Below are 23,708 nucleotides of genomic sequence, written 5' to 3'. Positions count from 1 at the left end.
TTTTTATCCTAAATATATAAAATTCCAAACAAAATATGACTTTTTTTTAACATTCAAAATTTGGAAAGTACCCTTAAGGTATTACAGTTAAGCTGTTTTTGATTATAAGGAACAGATATCGACAAATGTGCTCAACTCAGATTGGGGGCAAAGAGGACTGATGTCAGGAGCCACATGAGGTAGTAATAGAAACATGCCGTGGAAACCAAGAGCTTCTGTAATAAAAATAGAGCAACACTTACATAGTGTGCCAGGCACCCTGATAAATGCTTTACATGTGCTAACTTATTTCTTCCTCACGATATCCTTTTGAGGTAGATACTGTACTCCACCCCACTGTTTAGATGAGGAACCCAAGGTTAAAAAAAAAAAAAGAGAGAGAGAGAGAGATTAAGTGCCAAAGTTACAGAGTTAGCAAATAGGGAGCCAGGATTTGAACCAAAATGGGCAGGCTTCAAGGAATGTTCCTTTAAGCACTGGTCTGTGCCTCCTTCATGGGAATCCAAATGGAATGGAAGCAGATTAAGGATTTTCCCTTTCTCCCTCCTTCCTTCTACCCTTCTCCCTACTTCCTCCTCCCTCTCCTTCTCTCCCTCCACCCTTCTCTTTCCACTCTTCTTTTTCCACCTCCATCTGACTCTCTTAGTATTTCTCTCCCCCCTCTTTTGAGTGTATACTCTCTTCTCCTTTGCCTACTAACTAGTTTATTCTTTCTGCATGTTCTGTGTTGCCTTTTTGTACCCAACAGCTTCTACTTAATCCTGGTTTCTACTCCCTTATACCTTCAGCCTGGGCGTGGCCCACTTTGGTTACTCCAACCTCACACTGATCACTACCTCACTGGGATTTCTTAAGAATCCTAGTGCACAAAATCCAGTTCGCTCTGTCCATGAGCTGCCCCCCAATCCAAATGGCTGTGGCTACCTACTGAGTCATACGGAACTAAATAGGGCAGCCCACTCCAGGCAACCACCAAGAATGATGCCTAGTAAGCAAAGTATCACCTTCATTTTTGACAGAAAAACTGTCCACTGATCATGTCTGTCACAGATAAGCCTGCCAGCCAAGTCCCCACCCCTCCCCGGCCCGTGCCTGAGCATACAATGCCCCTGGTGTAATAATGCTCACACATGCTGTGTGTTTCTGTGCCATGGCGGTAGCTGACTGTAAGTGAATAAATGAGAATCTTGTCTGGTTCCTTCAAGAGAAGACAAATGGGCTGGAGTTGCAAGGCATATCTGATCGAAGGGGAACCCAGGCATCAGGAGGAGGCAAGAGACAGAGAACCACATCATTCCATGAAACTCAGCAGAGATCTGCCTCTTCAATAAACCAAGGTCTCCATCTGTCCTGGGAGTGAGACCTGGAAACTGGAAAAGAGAAGCAGCCTCCGTACAAAGTCAAAGGGAACTCCGCCGAGGCCAGGGGTAAGCTCATACTTGAACTAGAAAGAGAATCTCAATTTTTCTGGGAGAAAAGGAAGAGATGCAGAGTCACAAGGAGGCTGGGCTCACAGAGCCAGATTAAGACATCTTGCGCAGAGCACATGGAGTCTCTATATCAGACTCCTGCAGTCCCCAAACAGGGAAGCAGGCTCTGTAAAGGATACCTGCACTTGCAGGCTTGAATACTGAAACGTATTTAGAAAGCAAGTCTGCTAGCAATTTTTTTAAAGGTGACTCTATTCCAAATACAGTATTTAAATGGTACATTATTATGTTTCCACATAATCCCTTAACAGATTTGAACAGACTTATTATAGTGTTGGACAGGTGTTAGTATCTCGCTTTATCCCAGCCTTCCACACCTTGCAAGATCACTCAGCCTTCCTCCTAGAAATTTTGCTCTCTTCTTTAATACACTGAATTACTGAAAATAGGTTTTCCATATACTTAGAGAGCAAAAATATTTTTCTCATTAAAAATAGAATCACAACAGGCACAGAGACATATCTAAACAAAGGATACCCCAAACTTCACATCCAGACAGCGAATCTCTTTTTCAAGACTGCCACAAACATCTAAAAAACTACCCTACCACTAAATCAGAATTTATGGAGCTAGTATAATGTGTTGATGATTAACCTTGTCAACTTCTTTCTTAAATACCCCCTCCTCCTTTATGCCGTGGTAGTAAAAGATTCCCCTCCCCCATGCAGGAAGTCCAGAATGAAAAGTGGGTTGTTGCCACAGCAACAGAACACAGGCAGAGAACTCCAGAGAAGGGGGAGGTCTCTATACCCAAGGCCACAGCCACAAGAAAGCCCCAGGCCCCAGAGTGGTGGCAGCAAAGAGAAGCAACCTGCTATGACTTCACACTGCCAGATGGCCTGCTGTTGACACAGGGTTCCCCCCAACTGCTAATTATTTGCATAACTCTGGATCATTCATTCAAAGGAAAATAAAGAATTCACTTAAATATGCATTGATACACTTACCAGTTTTTCTCTTTGAACAGGGTAGCTTTGGAAACTTTCTCCAAACACTGAACACTGCCTTACATGTAGAAGCTACTTAAGAAGGGAGTATGTAACGATTTCTTGGGTCCCTTCTTGAGCCAGGTACCGCTCAAGATACAGAAATGAAACAGACAAGATCCCCCTCCTCAGAGGGGGTAGACATGCATATATAATCCAGATCTGTAAAACCTTACATCCCAGCTTGATGCTACAGCCTTGCCCAGGGTGGGCAGGGGGGCGGGGGGCTTCAGAAGACAGGCGTACCCTGGAGGAGAGCACAAGAAAGGGGAGCAAGGTGCAGAGGGTACGCACCACGTGCCACATGATCTGAGTCCCAAAGGACGAATTAGGAGCTAAGGGTGCTCCTTGATTGTTTGCTGTTTGTTTTTGCCTGCTCGCTCTGAGATCCTTCTGACAGGATGGTAAGAGCAAAGGCCCAAAGGTAAACAATAGCACCGTCCGTGTCAGGGAAGCATGTGCGGTTTGCTGTTGTCGAACAGGAACATGCAGGGCAGGGAATGGCAGGAGCTGAAGCTGGACACACAGGTCACCAAAGTGTTGACGGAGCGTGGAAGTCCCTCCCCTGGGAGAGCCTGGACTGTGGTTTCTGGACAACGGAGGCACCAACTCCACCTGCTTTCTGGAAGGACTCTTACACAGCAGTATGGAGAGAACTGCTGAGCAGGTAACACAGTGATCAGGAGGGCCAGCTCCAGGGCTGCTTCAGGCATCTGGGCAAGAGACCATGAGAGCCTGAATCAGAGGAGGGAATTAGGGACGGAAAGGGTGAGGATAGATTCTAGACACATTGAGTAAGTAAAATCACATAGCTCCTCATCATGACTCACCTCTCCAAATCCCCAAGACACAAATCTCCATCCTCCTCTCCATACCAGTGTTAACACTAAGAAAAGCCTGGGCAAAGAGGGATAAGATTGGCAGCGACTGGCACTCCTTCAATAGTCCATAGCTTATACATTCATTGAACCACTTAAAATGATCATCGTCACTTTAAACCCTATTGGCTGAGTTGATGGACAGGCAAAAATATTTCTTTCTTGGATTTATTCCAGTACACTGTTTCCAATCATTATTGGTCACGGGGGTCAGAAAAAGAAAGGAGATTTTTAGAAAGATTCTGAACGATGTATCCGTGCCAACTCAGAGTGACAGACAAAACAAAACAGATAATGTTTTGTGTTGAGATAGGATCACTCCTTTGAGGTTCTCCTGGTTTCACAGTGAATATTAATTTTTAGAGCATTCCTATAAAGTAGACAAGTGGCAAGGGAGGCTGGCTCCGTTTCAGCGGGGGGGGGGGAAAAAATGCCGGTGCCCGGAGAGATGAGCTGATCCATCAGAGGCAAGGCCGGCTGGAGGCAAGGCTTCGGGCTTCTCGGTTTCCTCCCCCGTTTTATCATCTCAACCTGTCCTAATGAGGTTATTGTATTTAACATAGCCTGTCCAGATCTCATCTGAAAAGAGGAAGCAAAGACCTGGGTAATTTTCCAGATAATTTCTTTAAAAGAAAAAAAAAGCAACCTCTCTTCCCTCCAAATTGTTTATAATTGATGCAATACAGGAAGTCTCGCTGCTTTTTAATGAGTTCCCAAACTCAAATTGTGCCATTTAATTTTTTTTTTTGAAATCTGCATTTGCCTGAAATATCTCAGTAATTCAAGTAGAAAGGGAGGTTTTGCCTAAATTGTGAAAATGACTTCAATTTGTTTCTTGGTGTAGCTGCGGGATGAGTGGGCGCTGAGTGGTGTCTGGGCTGTAGGAACCAAGCCCTTCCCCTGTGGCTTGAGATGGACCCCTTTTGGTGCTGAGATGGGGGCAGAGGGAAACCTCGCACTGGGGCTTGACAAGATGATCCTTTCCGTTCTCCATGATAAATTTGCAGGTCATTTTGCATGTGCCAGGACCACAGCAGACACCACCTGTGTCGTTGCACTTAGCAGGTGAAAATTTAAAACTTAGACTAGCAACTGAAAAAAAATGACTCAGTTCTTACTAAAAGGTCAGCCTTGGATTCAGGTTTTATATGTATATATTTATTTGATGGGTAAACTGAGGTAGCAGTGATGAGGAGAGGAAAGGATTGCGTTCCTTGCTTCTTTTTTTTTTTTTTCCCGAAGCACACGTCTCCACTCTTTGTCTGATTCTAGTCCCGTTATCTGCCATGCTGCTTCTGTCCCTCACTCAGCCACTCTCTCCCCTTGCCTCTTTTTTTCTTGAGTCTCTTGGGATAAAGTCACATACTTCTGGGTAAAAAGCTTGCGTTACCGTGTGGTCCACGGGCAGCAGTTCAGGTGAAGACAAAGAGCCTTATCCGGAAGCAGCTTTGGGGGCAGACCTTGAGCGTATAGGAGGACCCCAAGAGTTGGCCTTTGCATGAGGGCTCACACAGAAGCTTCAGATCTTGACTATTAACAGAGGCTCTCTCCTCTGGGCTGGTGTGTGGGCTGTCCAGCTGCTCCCGGCAGTCAGAAGAGCCTAGAACAAAAGATGCTCGCCAGGCCACCCTGATGCCCAGCCGGAGCACGTCCAGGTGTCCTCCACATATCGCTCCCCTCCACCCTGCAAGGCTGCATGCAATTCGTGCTCTTCTGCAAGCACACAAAGTGGGGGGGGGGGCACTTTCTGAGATTGAATCCCTTCGTTTTTATATCCTGAACAATTACACATGATTTTCCAAACCGTGAGAGTCGTCAGCAGACTCTATCCAAATACTGGGCTGTAAGGCGGTAAAGGAGGAGAGGGAGGGTAAAGGAGGGAGGTGGGAGATGCGTGGGGGAAGGAAGGCGGCGGCTCTGGAGGCTTTGTTTCTCTCCCATCTGGCTGGGAGCCAGGGGCGGAATCGAAGAGACCTATCCTTTGTCCACTGATCTGACGGTCATCCCATGTTCCCACTCGGCAGAATCAAAGCGGAATGCATTCGCACATTCACATCCACTGCTCAAAAGCTTACTGAGAAATCCAAGTTTTCTTGTGCCTAGCGGAAGCAGGAGTTCCATGTAGCATTTCTGTTTTCAAGGTCACAGTAAAATGGAGAGTTCTACTCGCTCTGTTAGATTCTCTTATTGTTAGCACTCTCCCAGTCCTCCAAGGAGACCAAAAGCATGTGCTCTGTGGCTTTAAGGGAAGAGAGAATCCTTCCCAGGCTCTATCAAGTCTGCTTAGGTTTTAGCATGTAAAGTTCCAGGCCATAAATAATTCAAAAGGCATGAAGAAGATTTTCTTCATTCTCCATCTATCCCTGCACACAACACCCCCTCCCCTTTCTGGCTTATAACAAATGCTAATTTAATCAACTGGCAGTAAATTGCGCTGGTTGCTGACTCATGCCAGACACAACCCCTACGGACCCGACGGAGCTCTGCCATCCCATTTGGAAATGAACGATGAAGGAGTGCGGTCCTGAGTGTCCACCTTTCTCCTTTTGTCTTCCTTTTGTCTCCTCCCCCCTCCCCCCAAAAGGATCCTTCACGAACGTATCCCTGTTGTACATGCGGGCAATTCACAGCACAGCCATGCTGTGGTCAAGGGTCTGTGCTCCGTGCAAGTTGTGTGGCCTCTCAGCCGCCCCCGATGGTGGGGAGTCCCCAGGGCTCCTGAGGGCTGCTGGCTAGATAGAGCGGCAGAGGGAAGGGGGAAGGGGGGGGCCCAAGAAGAAGGGTGGGAAGCAGAATGAGGCAGAAAGCGCTTGTTATCCAAGCTGTGAAAGCATGTGTGTCGGGAAGGCTCTTGGAAACCCCAGAGATAGCGCTGAGCTGAAACCTGATTACGGGAGGGAGAGTAGGCCCTTTTCACCTCACCAAGCCAGCAGGGGTGGGGACCCCAGACCCGGGGGACAGCTGGCAATGGCAGCAATTCCCTTAGAGACGAGACAAGAAGAGCAGGTGGAGGGCTGGGGGCAGAGCGGATGGGACGGGAAGCAATGTCCCCAAAAGGAAATGACCAAGAGATAAGACAATATCTATGGGAAGCCTCAAGTCTATTTCCTTTTCCTTCAGCTCTTTTACTTTAGCTATAAATATTTATCTTATAAAGAAGCATTCTCCATCCCCACCCCACAGGGATTCCTTGAGAACCCTCCCGATCAAGATCATCCAAATATTTGCTGAGCACTAATGTATAGGAAGGAGATGGAAGGTTGTTTACTCACTCGTCTTCAAATGGCCGCAAAGCACTTGGAGCGCTCGAGGCCCCATCGTGCCCATTATGTTGTTTGCTTTCTCGCTCTGACCGCTCCTCCGGAAGCGCACAGCGGGTAGCTCGGGCCGCCTTCTGCAGGCAGACTGGGCTCCGTGCACAGCCACAGCTGACACGGGTTCCCCCAGACCCCGCCTCTGGGGCTTTGCACACAGTAGGTCTAACTGCTGCGAAATTAGGCATTTTTAAAAATCTCTTTAATGTTTACGTATTTATTTTTGAGAGAGAGAGAGAGAGAGGATGAGAATGAGTGGGGGAGGGGCAGAGAAACAGGGAGACAGAATCCGAAGCAGGCTCCAGGCTCTGGGCATCAGCACGGAGTGGACGCAGGGCTCAAACTCACGAACCGTGAGCTCATGATCTGAGCTGGAAGGCGGACGTTTAACCCACCGAGCCACCCAGACACCCCTAGGCTTATTTTTTATAGAGCAAGTGGAGTAACAGCAAAACATCAGAACTTTCTGAAGGGTCTCACCCAGTTACCCACGGTGCTGACCGTCCAAACCATTTTCTGGTCTGGAATCGTCAAAGAGCTGTTTCAATGTGTAATTGTACCCCCGCCCCTGGGTTATAAACTCCTCCTGTGTGTGCCGGGGGGTGGGGGTGGGGGGTTACGCCTGCCACGAGGCTAAGTAGGGGAGCTTAACTAGAGCAAATGCGAAGTTTCTGGCTGCTTGTGAACACCCCTTGAGTCTTTTCAAGTGACCACCCTTGCCACTGCTACTTATTTTCAAATCCCCCTGCTAAGGTACATTTCTCCTGTGGCCATTCCTCCAGGAAGGCAGCTCCATATCCGTTTCTTTGGCTCTTTCATGGGTCTGTGTGCATGCGTGTGCACGCAGACACATGTGTCTTAGACCAACTGTGTTGCTGTTTGCGTCTCCTTGAGTCTTTCTAGAAGGCTCTCTGCTGACAAACAAGACTGTATAATGGGCAAAGCACTCTTGCCTTAGAACTAGGAGAATGCACAATCAACTTCCTGCAGGAAGCCCAGAAAGAGGAAGAAACCAAAGCCTCCCTGTCCTCTGGCACCCTGGTCCCTGGGCAATATTCTGTGCGTCTTTCTTCTAATGCGAGCCTCCATGACTTTGGGGTCCCTGGGGAGCCAAACAAGGCTGGCCCTAGGGGAGGCTTTTGCCTCCGACACACAGCATTCTAACAGACTGGCTTCACTGCCAAGAGTGGAAGGCGTGGTTCACTTTGTCCTTATTTGACCAGAAGGCTCAGCATGGAATGCTGCCTCAGTGCCTCGGCTGTAAACTCCTGGGGCGGTCGTAAATAAACGCAAGGCCTGGTATGGCTTCTTGGCTAAACGTTTGCACAGTAACTCAAATGAGGCAGCAGACATGAGTCAGGAGGGAAAAATAAGCTGAAGAAGGGGGGCACCGGGAGCTTGGGCTTCTCAAGCTTGAGAGATGGTACTTTATCCGGAGACACTTGCTGGGTCTCCAGGGACAGACTGCAAGCCCTCGCCCTCCGCTGCACCACCTGTCAGGGCCATTTGCCAGCAGCCTGTAAGACCTGCTAAGGTCACCCAGGACCCCGCACATTGCCAAGAGGTCCAATACAAAGACACTAAACATTTTATCTGTTTTGAACATTCATAATTTGAATGAGGGCTTATGTGCAAGCTGAGAACTTGAGGCTGAGGGATAACATTGGATCTGCAAGGTTGGGTCCAGGGGAAATATGTAAAGACAATAGTAATTTAATTCCAGTGATCATTGTTACATGTTGAGTAATCAGTGGATCACCAGATTTATCCTTGCCTCCCAGAGACAGGATGCCAGCAGCTGGTGGCCAGAGGTTATCAAGCGTCCCTGGTATGCTTTGTTTTCTCTACTGGGGACGGTGAAAGGAAGGGCTTTTTCCAGCCAGTATGTGCCACCCTCCTGGGGTCTGAAGTAAAAGTATGTACTGAATGAATGATTGCATTTCTTCCTTTATCATTCGTGATAAAACTCAGGGCTGCCCAGAACTTGCACTTCTCCATGTTAAGTCTGTCTCCCTCTACTCCTTCAACTTCAATTATGTTAACCTGCTCAAGCTGTCATAAAAAAGTACCGCAGACCTGGTGGTTTCCACAATAGAAACTCACAGCTGTGGAGGCTGGAAGTCCAAGATCAAGGGGTAAGAAGGGTTGATTTCTCCCAGGCTTCTCTCGGGCTTGTAGATGGCTGCTTTCTCCTGTCTTCACATGGTCTCCTGTGTGTGTAAGGAGACCGGTCCCAGGGGGTTAGGGTCCTCCCATATGACTTTATCTCTCCTTAATGACCCTTTTGAAGACACTGTTTCCAAATGCAGTAGCATTATGAGGTCCTAGGAGTTAGCACTTCAACATAGGAATTTGAGGAGGACACAATTCAGCTCATAACAATTACGACTTTTGTGTCTTGGGACCAAGGGTGTTAGTCTCCATCTGCATAAACATTTCGGTAAACACAGCCCCTGTCCCTGACACAGACAGACTCAGGATCCGCCCTGCTGTCTACTTACCCGAAGGCACTACCACTTCACTCGCCCACCAAGATGAGACCACGTAATTCCATAGCATTTCAGGTAGTAGTAACAGAAAAGAAGGCATTTTTTGAAGTACTAATTTTACAGTCAGCTGCTTCACCGATAAGGAGGGAAGGCAGCAGGAATAAGTATTCTGTGGGCCTATCAACCCCTCGCACTTTATTTCTCTGTTCCCACCAGCAGATTCCCTCACGTTGGGGGCCTGTCCCCTTGCAGGAAGGTGGCTTCTGCCTGGCGGCCTCTGTATCAACACCACATCTGAGCAGTGTCTTTTGGTCACAGAATGAGATTCCATTTGTTTTGAACATAAAATGGGGATTCAGCATCTCACCAATGTAAGCTGTAAGAAGACTCCCCGTGTCAGGTTTATACCTGACTCTGTTGTGTCTTGTTCCTCCTCCGGGTACCCAGCAGACTTATCACTATTGCTCCAGCCAAAAGTCACACGACAGAGCCTCTTTTCCTACTTCCCAAAGCATAAGGCTGTAACTTTTGAAACTTATACCTGTTAGGGAAGTCAACATCCACCCATTTCCAGGAAAGGGATGCTGAGAGCTCTCCGGCAGTGACTTGGCCTCATCACTATGGAAGAGTGAAATGGGTAAGAGTCAACAAAGTATATTCCTATGTCTTTTTTTAATCCTTCAAATCACCCATTTAAAATTGTTCTGGTCCTACATGCATGCTCTGTGTGTGTCTGTGTGTGTGTGTGTGCACGTGCGCGCTCACACGCACACACGCCACTGTTGTTGTGTTGTTGCTTGACATCCTCCTCTGCGCATGCATGCTGGAGACATGACAAATTGGCTCTTTCAATTCATATGCCCATTTGAGTTCTAGAAATGCACACTGATAGGTTTTAAGAGCATCTTCTGGTAAGTTAAGTCAGAGGTAGGAATTGATGCTGATATACACTCAAGCAGACAAGGAAAAGTAATTATAATAAAGCAGTGGGAAAATATCTCCCATTTATCTCCTTAGCTCATAATTCAAGCCCACATTTCTAGAGATTACAAATATTACAATAATAAAGTCTTAACGGACCAAGACTCCAAGCCAAAGAGTCTAACCCCAATGAACAAATGCTCTTTGTTTATCTGCTATGTGTAGGATGCAGAGCTGTATGCGGGGTGATGGTTGGACAGGCACTTCTCTGTCCTCTGGGATTGTGGAATCAGGGTAAGGAAGCAGACTCTGAAACCATAATTAATGACAGAAAGTAGGAAAAGCTGATGATTCTGACTAAGTAGGATAGACTCTCAGTGCTATTGGGTTTTGGAGGTGGGAATGATGTCCACAGTGAAAGGGCCCCAGACGAGGTGCTATGTGAGCCAGATTAGGGGCTTGGATCTGATCCTAAAAGCAGCATGGGGTCACTGAAGGCCTTCGGGCAGGGACATGACATTATAACAAACCTGGTGCCAGAGGTGAGTGCCCCGGCACAGAATGCACTGGGGCAGGTGAGAAGCAAGGCTGAGAAACCAGTTTGCAGACCCTGGTGGTGGCCCAGGCACCAGCAACTCCCACCAGAGCTGAGGGTTGACAGTGGTGACGAGAGGGAGAGATAGGTCTCAGGCGCTGTGAAGAAGAACAAGAGAACATTGGACAGGGCCCGGGGTCCGGGGTCCTGCTCACTGGCCAGCTCACAGTAGGACAGCTGTCTAGAGGGATGGTCTAGTCCTGGCTGGACAGCCTTCTCACCTCCACCCCTTCCCCACACCCTAGAGACACCAGAATAGCCCAGCTCCCCAGTGGGAATCTGATGCCATCCCAAGAATGCAGCCTGGCCCTCCCTGAAGAGAGAGGAAGAATGTTGAGGGCACAGAGATGAATCATGTAAGGCCAGTTTTCAGACAAAAGTCCCACAGCTCCCTCTTGGCCTTTGTAATCTCTTCAGTTTCAACCCTAAAACCAGACCTCAACCCTGATTTTACTGAAATGGACATAGTCTGGCTATGACCTTGGATCATTCAGACTTCAGATCACATACCTCTGTCCTCTGTTGGATCTTGAAGTGATTTTTTGTTGGCCCTGTTAAGCATCCAGTGTCTTCTCTTCCCCTTCCAACGACCCTTATTTCTATTTGAATCTCACATATGATCTTGGGAGACATGTGGTCTAGGTTAAGCTCAGGAGGGCGTCCCATCCGTGTACACTTGTTGACATATTTAAGCTCCTGGTTCAAATGTTCCCTGAAACCAGACACCTCTAAAATTTCATTTATAAGAAATAACTTTCCTTTATTGTCTGATTTCTGTGTTTTGTTCCCTGAACTTGAAATGCCCCTGACACATGTTCCCCATTTAATTTTGTCACTCTGGAAAGGACTCTGGGAAGGAAGGCAGAGCACTGTCCCTTGAGGTCCCACTTTTGCATGAACTGACAGAGTGACCTTTGTCAATGCTCTTCATCTCTCTAGGTTCCATTTCTTCAGTGGTAACCTGAGGGATCATATAAGCCAATCTCCACCGATTCTTTTAGCTCTAGCAACCTGACTTCACAGGCCCTGCCATGTCGCTGAAGCCCTAACAAACCTGACCATTTACTTCCTGATCTGTCCTTTCAGGTGGTCGTGTCACTACCTCCGTGCAGCCCCCACCATGACCTATGGACACTAGGTGGACTGCCTTTCAAAGGGGCTGAGGAATCAAACGTGGTTCCAGCATTTTAAACACATGTAGACAAGAATCGACAGTAGCATGTACAGAAATCAAGCATCAATTTTTTCCTTCTCTGTGGGGGCAGGGAGATACCAGGAAGAGGCCGGAGGGCATGGGTGGGGATAGAAAGCAAAGTCACTCATAGGCATATTGAACTGGGGTGAGGAGGAGACAGCCAGAAAGGAACGTTCAACTATCTGTTGGAGATTCCACACTAGAGCCGAGGTTCCTAAGCTTGAGCATAAAAATAACCAGGTGGTTCAGAGGTGGGTGCAGATTAAGAAGGGCCAGAGGTGTCAATATGGACCTTTCCTGAGATATTCTGATGGAGGTAGTGACAGAGAGGCAAGAGCTGAAACTGGGGGAGCAGGGAGAAAGAAGAAAAGAGTCTGAGGGAATTAAACCTGACAGACACCACGTTTTATGAGGAAAAGGTCAATAGAAGTGAAGGAGGAAACAGAGAAGGGAACTCATTTCTCAAGCTGCTGCTACATGCCAAGCTCTTCCTATGCATCGATGTGTAGAAAACTGAGAATAAGGGTGAAGAAGCCAAGGAGGAGAAGCACAGGCCAAGACGGGTGCTCCTGGCTTCTGTAATGGTGTAGCAGGGACCACACAGAAGGGGGGCAGTGAGGCCGAATCAGGTCAGGTCAGCAGTGCCAGAGCGTAGTGCACTCCTAGAATGATGGATCCTGTTCTTCGCCATTAGAGATGGTGCCATTAGACGTCTGAACACCCTGTGTCACACCCCAGACTCAACCCCGACAAGGCCCACCTCACGCTTGCCCTTTCAGAGAACACTCTTGGTTACTCTGCCTCAAGCCCTTTCCTGAAGCTGTGGGAGATTCAGACAGGGAAAACCCAGACCCACAGAGGGCTTGCTGCTCCCTTCCCCCAACCCTCAACTACGGAGCCAATGGAGCAATGCCCTAGCCTCTTTCTGCATACCTGCAGAAGACATGTGAGTTATGCACCCGTATGTTGGCTTTTCCCCCTTCCCTGCCTCAGTCTCTCCACTCCTGTTTCCTGGGATCAGATCCCAAATAACTATGTTCACCATGTCCCTAACTGAGACTCTGCTTTCAGGAGAACTCAGACCAAGACAGAGGTTAGGTGGCCTTATGGTGGCAGCATCTCGCAGATGCCTGAGTGCACATTTCCTTTAAAGCCCTGCAATGCTAAATACACAGAACGGATTTCTGCTCCTCTCTGCAATGACCAAAGGCTGAGCTGTGTCCCATGGGGCAGGCAGTGATGCTACACTGGATATGATCCACAGGCCTTCGGTCATCAATCCCCTCTTGAGAGAGTGAGCAGGCAGTGCTAGTTCTCAGGACTCCTGGTGGAAAACACGGCAGCCAGGAGCCCCATCCACGTCATAGCAGAGTGGCACTTCTTCAGAGGGTCAGTTCCACAGGATGGAGGCCGCAGCCCAGAAACCTACAGTACCAGGAAGCCCAAGAAACTGTTTGTTTCAGTTTGACTTATCCCCACAGTGTTTTAGAAGCCAAAGGCAACTTGCAGCTGTGAAGTTTAATGGCAACGGAAGGAGTTTAGCAATAAGTTTACATGAGGTCCTTCAATCCTTTATGCTACAGGCTGGCACTCGAGGCATTGCCTACAACCCCAACTTGAGCACATTTGAGAGAAAGACCTTTGTCTCAGTCCACCCTTGCCTTTGATCCTGCAGCTGCGTCCTCTCCATGGCCTGGCTCCCAACTTCCGATCTCCATTCCACCTTGGACTTGTCTGATGGTCTTGCTATTGATCACCTCCTCAGATCTGCAAAAACCATCTCTCCTTAATACCACATTGCTCCCAGCCTTGGGAGAAGAGTGGTTTGGGGAAGGTTAGGCAGCCCTCCCCATCTTCCCAGTCCAATTTGGACTCTGATCCGTTGCATAATTTTTCACCACATTAGGGCTGTACCGGGTCACCGATACAACAGAAGTGTTGAGGCAGTAGCAAGGGTATCTCACAAGTGAGAAAAGGAAAATGAAAGCCCAGGCCCAATAGCTCTATTTCTGAGCACATCGGCGCTTGCAGGCCCTCCCCCTCCATGTCCGTGGCCCAGCATGTTGCCAAGGTTCTATTTCTTTGATCTTTCCTGTTCTGCCATGCCTTTCTCCTCCAGACTCCAGGGTTGGGCTACTACCAAGATGTCCTTCTCTTCCCTTTTGAAAACCAAGCAACCATCTTTTGGCATAAAATCTTCTTACCCTAAGTTGTTTTTTGAAAGTTTTTAATTTAAGAAACTGCCTTAATAAAGCAATCTTAAGCATAGGGAACATAGTCAAGGATATGTAATAGCAGTGTATGGTGACAGATGGTCGCTACACTTGTGGTGAGCAGAACATAACCTATAGACTTATCAAATCACTATGTTGTAACTGAGGTAACATTGTGTGCCAATTATAATTAAACAAATTTTTTTAATAAAGCAATTTTAACTTTTCAGTGAGCCAACATCCTTCCTTTAGAGACCTAGCCCTTGTCTTTATATATTGACAGGATCATCTAAAGTTCTTTTTTAAAGAAAACAGACTGGAGTGGTATTAGTTCAGCATTAATCAACACTCAGACTTCCGCCCTAAGCTGGATTTGATGCATTGCCACCATTCCATTTAACCCTCATGATAACAAACATCTTTTACCATCTATAAAGGTTGTCTAGGCTTTTTTAAAAAAAATGTTTTATTTATTTCTGAAAGAGAGAGAGAGAGAGCATGAACAGGGGAGGGTCAGGGAGAGAAGGAGACACGGAATCTGAAGGAGGCTCCAGGTTCTGAGCTAGCTGTCAGAACAGAGCCCAATGCAGGCTCGAATCCATGAGCCATGAGATCATGACCTGAGCCGAAGTCAGACGCTTAACCGATTGAGCCACTCAGGCACCCCGCGAGGCTTAATATTAAAAAACAGTAAAGTAAAGCCTATGATCCACCAGTAACACTTGCATTCTCCACCCAGTGCTCATTCAAAGCTAGAGATTTGATAGCCACCTTAGACGCAGACTGGTCTGAGGCCAGACATCTGTATACAGATTTGCCTTCTGCTTTTACCTTTAATCCAATGCAGTGATTTTCCAATTTCAGTGTGGACAGAAATATTAATGCAGGGCTGTATGTTTTATGGGTGATACGAGAGCTTTCCAAGGCTAATATTGAGTTTATATGATGTTCATGGTAGGTGTTGATTATAGAAACTAAAAATATCCTCTTAAGCTGTGACTCTTCCATTTGGAAAGCTTTCTTCAACATGGATTTTGCCAACAGACTAGAATTTCTAAATGGCCACAAAATTTTAAATAGTACTTTTTCTTGGTCTCACTACCTTTGGAAAGAGAAGTCAGTCCCTTGGGCCGGGAGTGTCACCCTGTCACCCTCCAGTTTACCATTAGCAGCCTCTTTCTGCTGCAGAAGAGGGAGAGAGATGGGATGTGGGGGCCTGGCTTTCCTCCTAAGCAGCCAGATAACCTGGGGCTACAAAACTCAACATCATTCATTTCGTCTTGGCATTTGAAAGCAAAGATCTCCCTGGGCCCATCATGTGCGCCCTGAATTTCCCAGCATTATTTTGAGCCCTATTTCATCTGTCGCTGCTTATACCTCTGCTCAGGTTCATGGTAAATGGTCTGTTTCTGTCAATGACTTTTTCATCTATGTCAGGGAAAGGCCCATTAGACAAATCCAATGGGACAAGTTCAGAGATTTTGTCAGTTCCCGTCACTTTCGGGTCTGGCTGTGCAGCAGAGCACAGATGCGAAACAGACTTGTCAAGATGGGCAGCTTCTCCTGGAAGATGTTTATCTCAATGGAGAGAAACACGTGATGGGTGAAAAACATCAAAATACTGGTGCTTCATCCTGGGAACGGCACAGGGAGCTGAAAGAGCTGTCTGCAAAGAAATTAAAATAAGTCAGAGCCTCGATCCCCTGGGCCCAGAGAGAGTGGAGAGACAACAGTACATCTCCAAGGCCATTGGGGGTGCTTGGCAAGAGCCTGATAGAAATGAGAAAGCAGTCATTCCTCATCAATTATTTTCAGCTTATCAGCAATCAATAATTATTGAGAGGAGAAATGAAAGATGGTATTTTATGTCTTATCTCACCTAGAAAACAGAAAAGAATACCACATTTTCCCATTGCCGAGTTAACTAAGCCCCCCACACCACCCTCTCTCCTGGGCTGCATATACTCAGACCACCCTCCTCCCCAGGCCTTACTGCAGGGAGGCTAGGTCCTGAGTGCAGTGTGAGAGCAAATCCCCCCACCCACTGCCGTCCCTTCCACTACGGCCTTGTCACACACTCACTTCCAGCGCCGTCCTGTGCCTTCTACGCTGTCAGTTCCTGTCTACGGGGTCCTTCCTTCAGCTTACAAACATGCTGAGGAGCTCCTGTTAAAAAACCAAAGAGCTTCTGAACTCCATTTCCCCTTTTACTTGGTGCGCATTTTTCTCTTGCTTTTTAGCAAAGTTGCCTTCTCTGCTTCCTCCTCTTCCCGTTGTGTTGAACAACCTTCAGGGAATAAAAACTTGTTACCAGTGATCTACGCTAACCAAACTCAATGCTCAGTTTCACAGCCTTTTCCCTAAATGGTTGCTCCATGTAAATATTGTATTATATTAATATAATATAATGTTAAATAATATAATACAATATAATATGTACAATACAATATAATACAACATATTTTCTTGTTTACCTGTTCATTATCTCCCCCATCCGATCATGATTATGAGCCACTCACATGGGAAAACAGTGACCTTATTCTCTTTACAAGGTATCCTAGAACTTGTAAAGTTCTAAATGCTCCTAGAACACTGTGCTTGGCGCATGTTAGGTCCTCAATAAATGTCTGTCAAATGAATACTTGAATGAACAAATCAATGAGTAGAATAATTACCACTAGTGGTTACAACAGGGAGTGTGGCTCTGCTGGTACCTGTGTATTAGTAAAGAGTCATAGTGTAAGTAAAGAGTAAGAATCAAATTTCTTTGAGACATAGCTATTGTGTCTATAGCCTGGTTTTTTTTTTTTTTTTTTAATTTATATCCAAGTTAGTTAGCATATGGTACAATAGTGATTTCAGGAGTAGATTCCAGTGATTCATCCCCTACGTATGACACCCCACGCTCATCCCAACAAGTGTCCTCCTTACTGTCCCCTGGCCCATTGTGCCCTTCCTCCCACCCATCACCCCTCCAGCAAACTTCAGTTTTTTCTCTATGTTTAAGAGTCTCTTATGTTTTGTCCCCCTCCCTGTTTTTATATTTTTTTTTGCTTCCCCTCCCTTATGTTCCATCTGTTTTGTATCTTAAATTCCACATATGAATGAAGTCATATGGTATTTGTCTTTCTCTGACTAATTTCACTTAGCATAATACACTCTAGTTCTGTCAACATTGTTGCAAATGGCAAGAATTCATTCTTTTTGATAACCAAGTAATACTCCACTGTATACATAAACCACATCTTCTTTATTGATTCAGCAATTGATGGGCATTTGGGCTCTTTCTATAATTTGGCTCTTGTCCATAGTACTGCTATAATAATTGGGATGCATGTGCCCCTTCTAAACAGCGCACCTGTACCCTTTGGCTAAATGCCTAGCAGTGCAATTGCTGGGTTTAGAGTAGTTCTATTTTTAATTTTTTGAGGAACCTCTATATTGTTTCCCAGAATGGCTACACCACTTTGCATTCCTACTAGCAGTGCAAAAAGCTTCCTCTTTCTCTACATCCTCACCAACATCTGTCATTGCCTGAGTTGTTATTGTAAGCAATTCTGACTGGTGTGAGGTGTTATCTCATTGTGGTTTTGATTTGTATTTCCCTGATGATGAGTGATGTTGAGCATTTTTTCATGTGTCTGTTGGCCATCTGGATGTCTTCTTTGGAAAAGTGTCTATTTGTGTCTTCTGCCCATTTCTTCACTGGCTTATTTGCTTTTTGAGTGTTGAGTTCGATAAGCTCTTTATAGATTTTGGATACTAATCCTTTATCTGATATGTCACTTGCAAATACCTTCTCCCATTCTGTTGGTTGCCTTTTAATTTTGCTGATTGTTTCCTTCACCATGCAGAAGCTTTTTATCTTGATGAGATCCCAATAGTTCGTTTTTGCTTTTGTTTCCCTTATCTCAGGAGACATATTGAGTAAGAAGTTGCTGCAGCCAGGGTCAAAGAGGTTTTTGCCTGCTTTCTCCTCTAGGATTTTGATGGCTTCTTGTCTTGCATTTGGATTTTTCATCCATTTTGAGTTGATTTTTCTGTATGGTGTAAGAAAGTGGTCCAGTTTCATTCTTCTGCTTGCTGCTGTCCAGTTTTCCCAGCACCATTTGCTAGTATTTTGTAGTGGTCTGGGAAGTGATGCTGTCCACTCTCAGGAGTGGAGTGGTGAGGCAAGCAGAGGGAGCTAATATTTTCCAGTGTCTACCATAGGGCAAGTGATGAATATAGCCGCTTTCATATACATTTCCTCACTCACTCTGCACAATCTTATAAGACAAGTGCTAGTATGATCTCCATTTTGCAGATGAAGAAACTGAGGCAAAAAGAGAAGCTAAATAGCTTGTCCACATTCACCCAGACATGAGTTCAACATGAGGAGCCCATGCAGTTTTCTAACTCCTTGGTGCTCAATGTCATGAATTCACAGAAAATTCTGACTTCACAGAAAATCAAAGGAACTGAGCTGATAGAGATAAACATAAGTCAAGTTTTCCAAAATAAAATACACATTCACTTGGGAATATTTGTGTTGCTGTTTTTATTGTCAAAGAATATCAAAATGTCACTAAAGTCAATATAACAACAGAGTTCAAAGTGATTTTATTGTTTGTTTCCTTTTCTAAGCAGACTCACCAGAGGCTTATAACCATTATTCACAAGATACATGTAGTTGTAGTGTAGCCATCTGGCCAGGGCTGCCAGATAAAATACAGGACGTCCAGTTAAATTTCAACTTCAGATAAAACATAAATAATGTTTCAGCATACATATATTGCAAATGTTGCATGGAACATACCTACTCCTAAACATTTATTGCTTATCTGAAATTCAAAACTAGCTGTCCATTTTCATTTTATTTGCTAAGTCTAGCAACCTTACACCTGGTCAAAAGCTCCCTCACCCCTCCCAGGCATGTCCCCTCACTCCTCCAGACAGGTTTTATCGAGGCAATAAGGACAAAGAAGAGACGAGAAAGAAGGACACTTTGTAAAGACTCTGAAGCAATTAAAAAAAAAAAAACTGCCATCTTGCTATTTCTGAAGGAGCGACAAGGACCACCGCGAGTTGGGTTTCAAAATAGGTTAAGTTCACCTTCAGACACATTTGAGCCTCACCCTTGGCTCTTGGGCCTTCTGTCTGCTCCTCAGAAACTGAACAATTGTGGCAATTCTCTTATATTCTTTAGCCTCAATTTCCCCACCTGCAAAATAGCAGCTGTCTTTACATGTTAGAAAGGAAATAAAGCATGATTCACTGACTTCTGCTGACATAGTGGCTGGTCCAGACAAGTCTGAATTTCTTTTTTAAATTTTTTTTTTTATTTTTTAATGTTTATTTATTTTTGAGAGAGAGAGAGAGAAAGAGAGACAGAATGTGAGCAGGGTAGGGGCAGAGAGAGGGAACAGAAGCAGGCTCCAGGCTCTGAGCTGTAAACACAGAGCTGTACCTGGGGCTCAAACCCACAAACCATGAGATCATGACCTGAGCCGAAGTCGGATGCCTAACTGACTGAGCCACCCAGGTGCCCCAGTCTGAACCTCTTAAACAGAAGCCCAAGTGATCTCAAGAAAGCAGCCATGTGCAGAGACTGTATATGTGTCTGCGTAACTACAGATAAGACAGAGGAGATGAGGCCCAGGTGGAACAGCATGTACGAAATGTTTAATGGGGACAGAGGATCCCATACTGACCTGTTTTTAACAACAATAAAAGAAACCAGATTTAGAGTAAAGGAAAAACTTGACAATTGGGGCAAAGCAAAACTAATCTATAAATCACATCCCCTGAAGTGGATTTAAGTCGTGAACTGAAACGCATGCTAAGTGAGAAAGAAAATATAATGACTGAGCATAAACACAGTTTGGAGTTATGAGCAAATTAAAGTTACAACAAAATTAACCCCATTGGTACTGATATTGGGTATTTTGAAGTAGGACACTGCTATGAACTGAATTGCTTCCCTCCTCAAATTCCTATGTTGAAGCCCTAAACCCCAATGAGACTGTATTTAGAGATAGGACCTTTACAATGGTAACTAAGGTTAAATGAGGCCATAAGGGTGGGATCCTAATCCAATGGTACCAGTGACCATATAAAAAGAGGAAGAGAAAGAACTCTTTCACCCCACCATTATGCACCTCTATGCGAGGACAGAGCAAGGAGGTGGCTGTCTGCAAGCTAGGAAGAGAGCTTTCACCAGAACCTGACCTTGTTGGCATCCTGATCCCAGACTTCCAGCTCTTAGAAGTTTTGTGAGAAAAATTTCGTTGTTCAACCCACCTAGTCTGTGGCGTATTCTTATGGCAACCTGAGGAGACTAAGACAGATGGGGAGGATTAAACTGTCTAGAGGAGCACTGACACACCTATTTTAAGAGTCTTATTATGTGAAACTGCTATAGTTATTTAATATCATAGAATACAAAACAAGAGAGAGAAAGGAAGTCAGTAGGATGGATAAAAACAACCTAGAAGTTAATGGAATAAATAACTAGGAACAAAGCCTCTTTTCCAGTGTCAGGACCAGCCTTAGATTTATCAAGGTCCCAAACAAAAGGAATTGATCATGGGAAATCAGACATTTCACTTAGAGTGCACACATTGAATTAGCAAAGGCAGATGGGCAGCCCTGGGAGAGTATTCAACACCAATTAGAAAGATTTGAATTCCAACTTTAAAAATTCTGAGACCTTTGATTTATTAGCTTATCCCTTCTCATTATTCTTCCACTTGATTACAAAGAAAAGGAACAATCTCTTGTCCAAGGTTCACTCATTCAATGACATCGGGTTCCTGCTCACAAAGATGTACAGTTCTGTAGAACAGATGCTCAGAAAATCTGAGCAATGCAAATGTGGGTTTAGAAAGACATTGGTTGAGTAACTATTGTGAGACTTGATGGATGGGTGGATGGATGGATGGGTGGATGGATGGATGGATGTGTAGATGGATGGGTGGATGGATGGATGGATGGGTGGACAGATGGGTAGATGGATGGATGGATGGATGGGTGGATGGATGGATGGATGGGTGGATGGATGGATGGATGGATGTGTAGATGGATGGGTGGATGGATGGATGGGTGGATGGATGGATGGGTGGACAGATGGGTAGATGGATGGGTGGATGGATGAGTGGGTGGATGGATAGATGGGTGGATGGACAAATTGGTAGATGAATGGATAAAACAGTGATTGTGACAAAAACTCACTGAAGAGCTAAAGTCCCAAAATTCTAGCCTCTGGCTATGTTCAACCTACTTAACCATAGGCTTTGACTGTTCTCTGACAGACGGTAACACCCTGTTCATGACTCCCACACTAGGAGCACCTGACAAACATGGGCTATCTTATTTGCATTTCTTTTCCCAAAAGTCTATCTTTGGCTCCCTGACCTGGGACCCTGTCAATCCCCTTGAATTTCACCAACACTGTCTGAGTGCTCCTGTTCTCCTTGTCATTACTGGGAGCCTAGTTAATAAACTCATTCAACAAATATTTACCAAGTGCCTGCGATATGCTATAAGTTCTAGGGATACATTAGAAAGCAAACATGCTTACATTCTGCTGGGAAGAAACAGAAAATAACCTGAAAAAAATAAAATTTATAGTACATCAGAAAATGATAAGTGCTGTGGAGAGAAAAATAAGGCAGAGAAGAGGGACAGAGCAAGCCAGAGTCAAGGGTGCCATGTTTGAAGCTGTGGTCAGGGAGGATTCAGCAGGAAGGTGACCTGAGAGACAAAGATCTGAAGGAGTTGGAAGAATGGTCCATGTCAGTCTTTGGGGCAAAGGTGGGAGCCTGCCTGGAATGAAAAGGAAAATAGTAGATAGACTATTGTGTCAGCACAGAGAGCAGGAGGGAGAGAAAAGGAAGATATGACGTCTGAAAGACAAGAGGAAGGGAGACCAGTAGAGGGTCTTGTCAGCCAAAGGATTTTGCCTTTTACTTAGAGCCATTGAGGGGTGGCACGACCTGAGGTAGGTTTTCACAGGATTAATTTGGCTGCTAGATTGAGACTGAGAGCAGCAAAGACAGTTAGGTATTTTGACAATCCAAGTAAGTGAGACTGGTAGCTCCAGCCAGGAGCTAGTGGCAGAGGTAGTGAGAATATCAGATTTTTAAATATCTTTGAGAAGTAGAACAGACAAATAGGATTTGCTGATGGTCTGGATGTGGGGTTTGAATATGGAGATGCCCCGCCCCGGGCACCCCTGGTATCAATACTAGATGCTGTCTGACGTCTTCTGCTGAGGGATTCAATTAACTGATTGCCAGCCCTGTTTGAATTGGGATCCTTCCAGCACCACCAGTTCCTGCTCTCCTCTCCCAAATAAGTGTGATTTGGATTAATGGTCACTCCATCCCCTACACCCTCTCCAGACCCCTCAGAGTTTTTTTTTCAAGCCCAACCCAGGGTCCATTCTATAAACCCTCCACTTCTACAGCTCCCCACCTCCAGCTAGATTCCTACCAGAACGAGAACTATGGGTTTTGAAGGAAGAAAAGGCTTTACCTAAATGAAAATGGGTCCTACTGGGAACAGTGATTCCAAGCCAGGATAATCATTAAGGGAAAGCATCATCGGGTCACATATTGTAACATTGAGATGATCAGAGCAGCAAGGCCAGATGTTAAAAATTAGCACCTTTCTAACTTCCTAGCCAACACCTGTTTCCAGATTTTCAAGACACTTTAGGTCAAAATGAGATGTATACAGTTGGCATCTGAGATCAAGAATTGATACCTAAAGAGAGCAGCTCTTGCAAACTGTTAGTCATGATTCTCTAGGCAATGAAGAAAGAAGGGCAAGAGAAGGAGAAATAATCATTTTTTAAAGGAAAGATTGGTTCTTTCCCATTAACTACTTTACAAAAAGCAGCAAAGGGCTATTACCACATTCTACACAATCTACCCAACTTTTGAAAAGAATCCAAGCCATCAACCTCCTGTATATTATTTTATGATTTAGGGCAGGACTTTTCTGAAGTAACAGTTAAGAAAAAAAATCCTTTCACGGAATGAGGCTGAGCATGCTAAGTCTAACCAAACCATCTTTTGGTATTAAAACACACACTGTGTTAAATATTTTTGCCTCACACTTGATGTGAGATCCGGACTTCCTGCTTTTCAGATTCCTGATCAGGATTTCCAGGCATTCAGAAATGCTGGGGGCTATGTGTGCACGTGCTATTGTTTTAAAGGACCCAATACTATAATTCTTGCATCTGGAAAGTTTCCAGTGACTTCAGTTTTACTACTATAAACCACCAAATCCTCAAAGATTGTGCTGAGGAAATTTGGAGGCATGCTTCCAGCCTCCTGGTGGAATAAATTATAAGATGTGATGAAGTAGTTATTTTCTAGGGCTTGTTGTGTTTTTATTCCTCCTACAAACAAAATGCAAACCATCACAAATTAAATAGATTCCTCAAGGTCCAAAGGAGGCTTCTCATGCTGTTTTTTTTGTTTGCTCAGCGGCGCTGTCGAAAAACATGTTAAAGGGCCATCCTTAAAAGGAAACTATTATAACAAAAGGATATGAATGGGAAGCAGAGGACTTGAAGAACTTACCCCTCAAGAAATTTGGGTAGAAAAGTGACATGGTGGGGGAGCACATTTCAGC

The sequence above is a fragment of the Crocuta crocuta genome, unplaced genomic scaffold (genome assembly GCF_008692635.1).
Source record: "Crocuta crocuta isolate KB4526 unplaced genomic scaffold, BGI_CrCroc_1.0 scaffold160, whole genome shotgun sequence".
Lineage (NCBI taxonomy): Eukaryota > Metazoa > Chordata > Mammalia > Carnivora > Hyaenidae > Crocuta > Crocuta crocuta.
Note: the sequence above shows the minus strand (reverse complement) of the source record.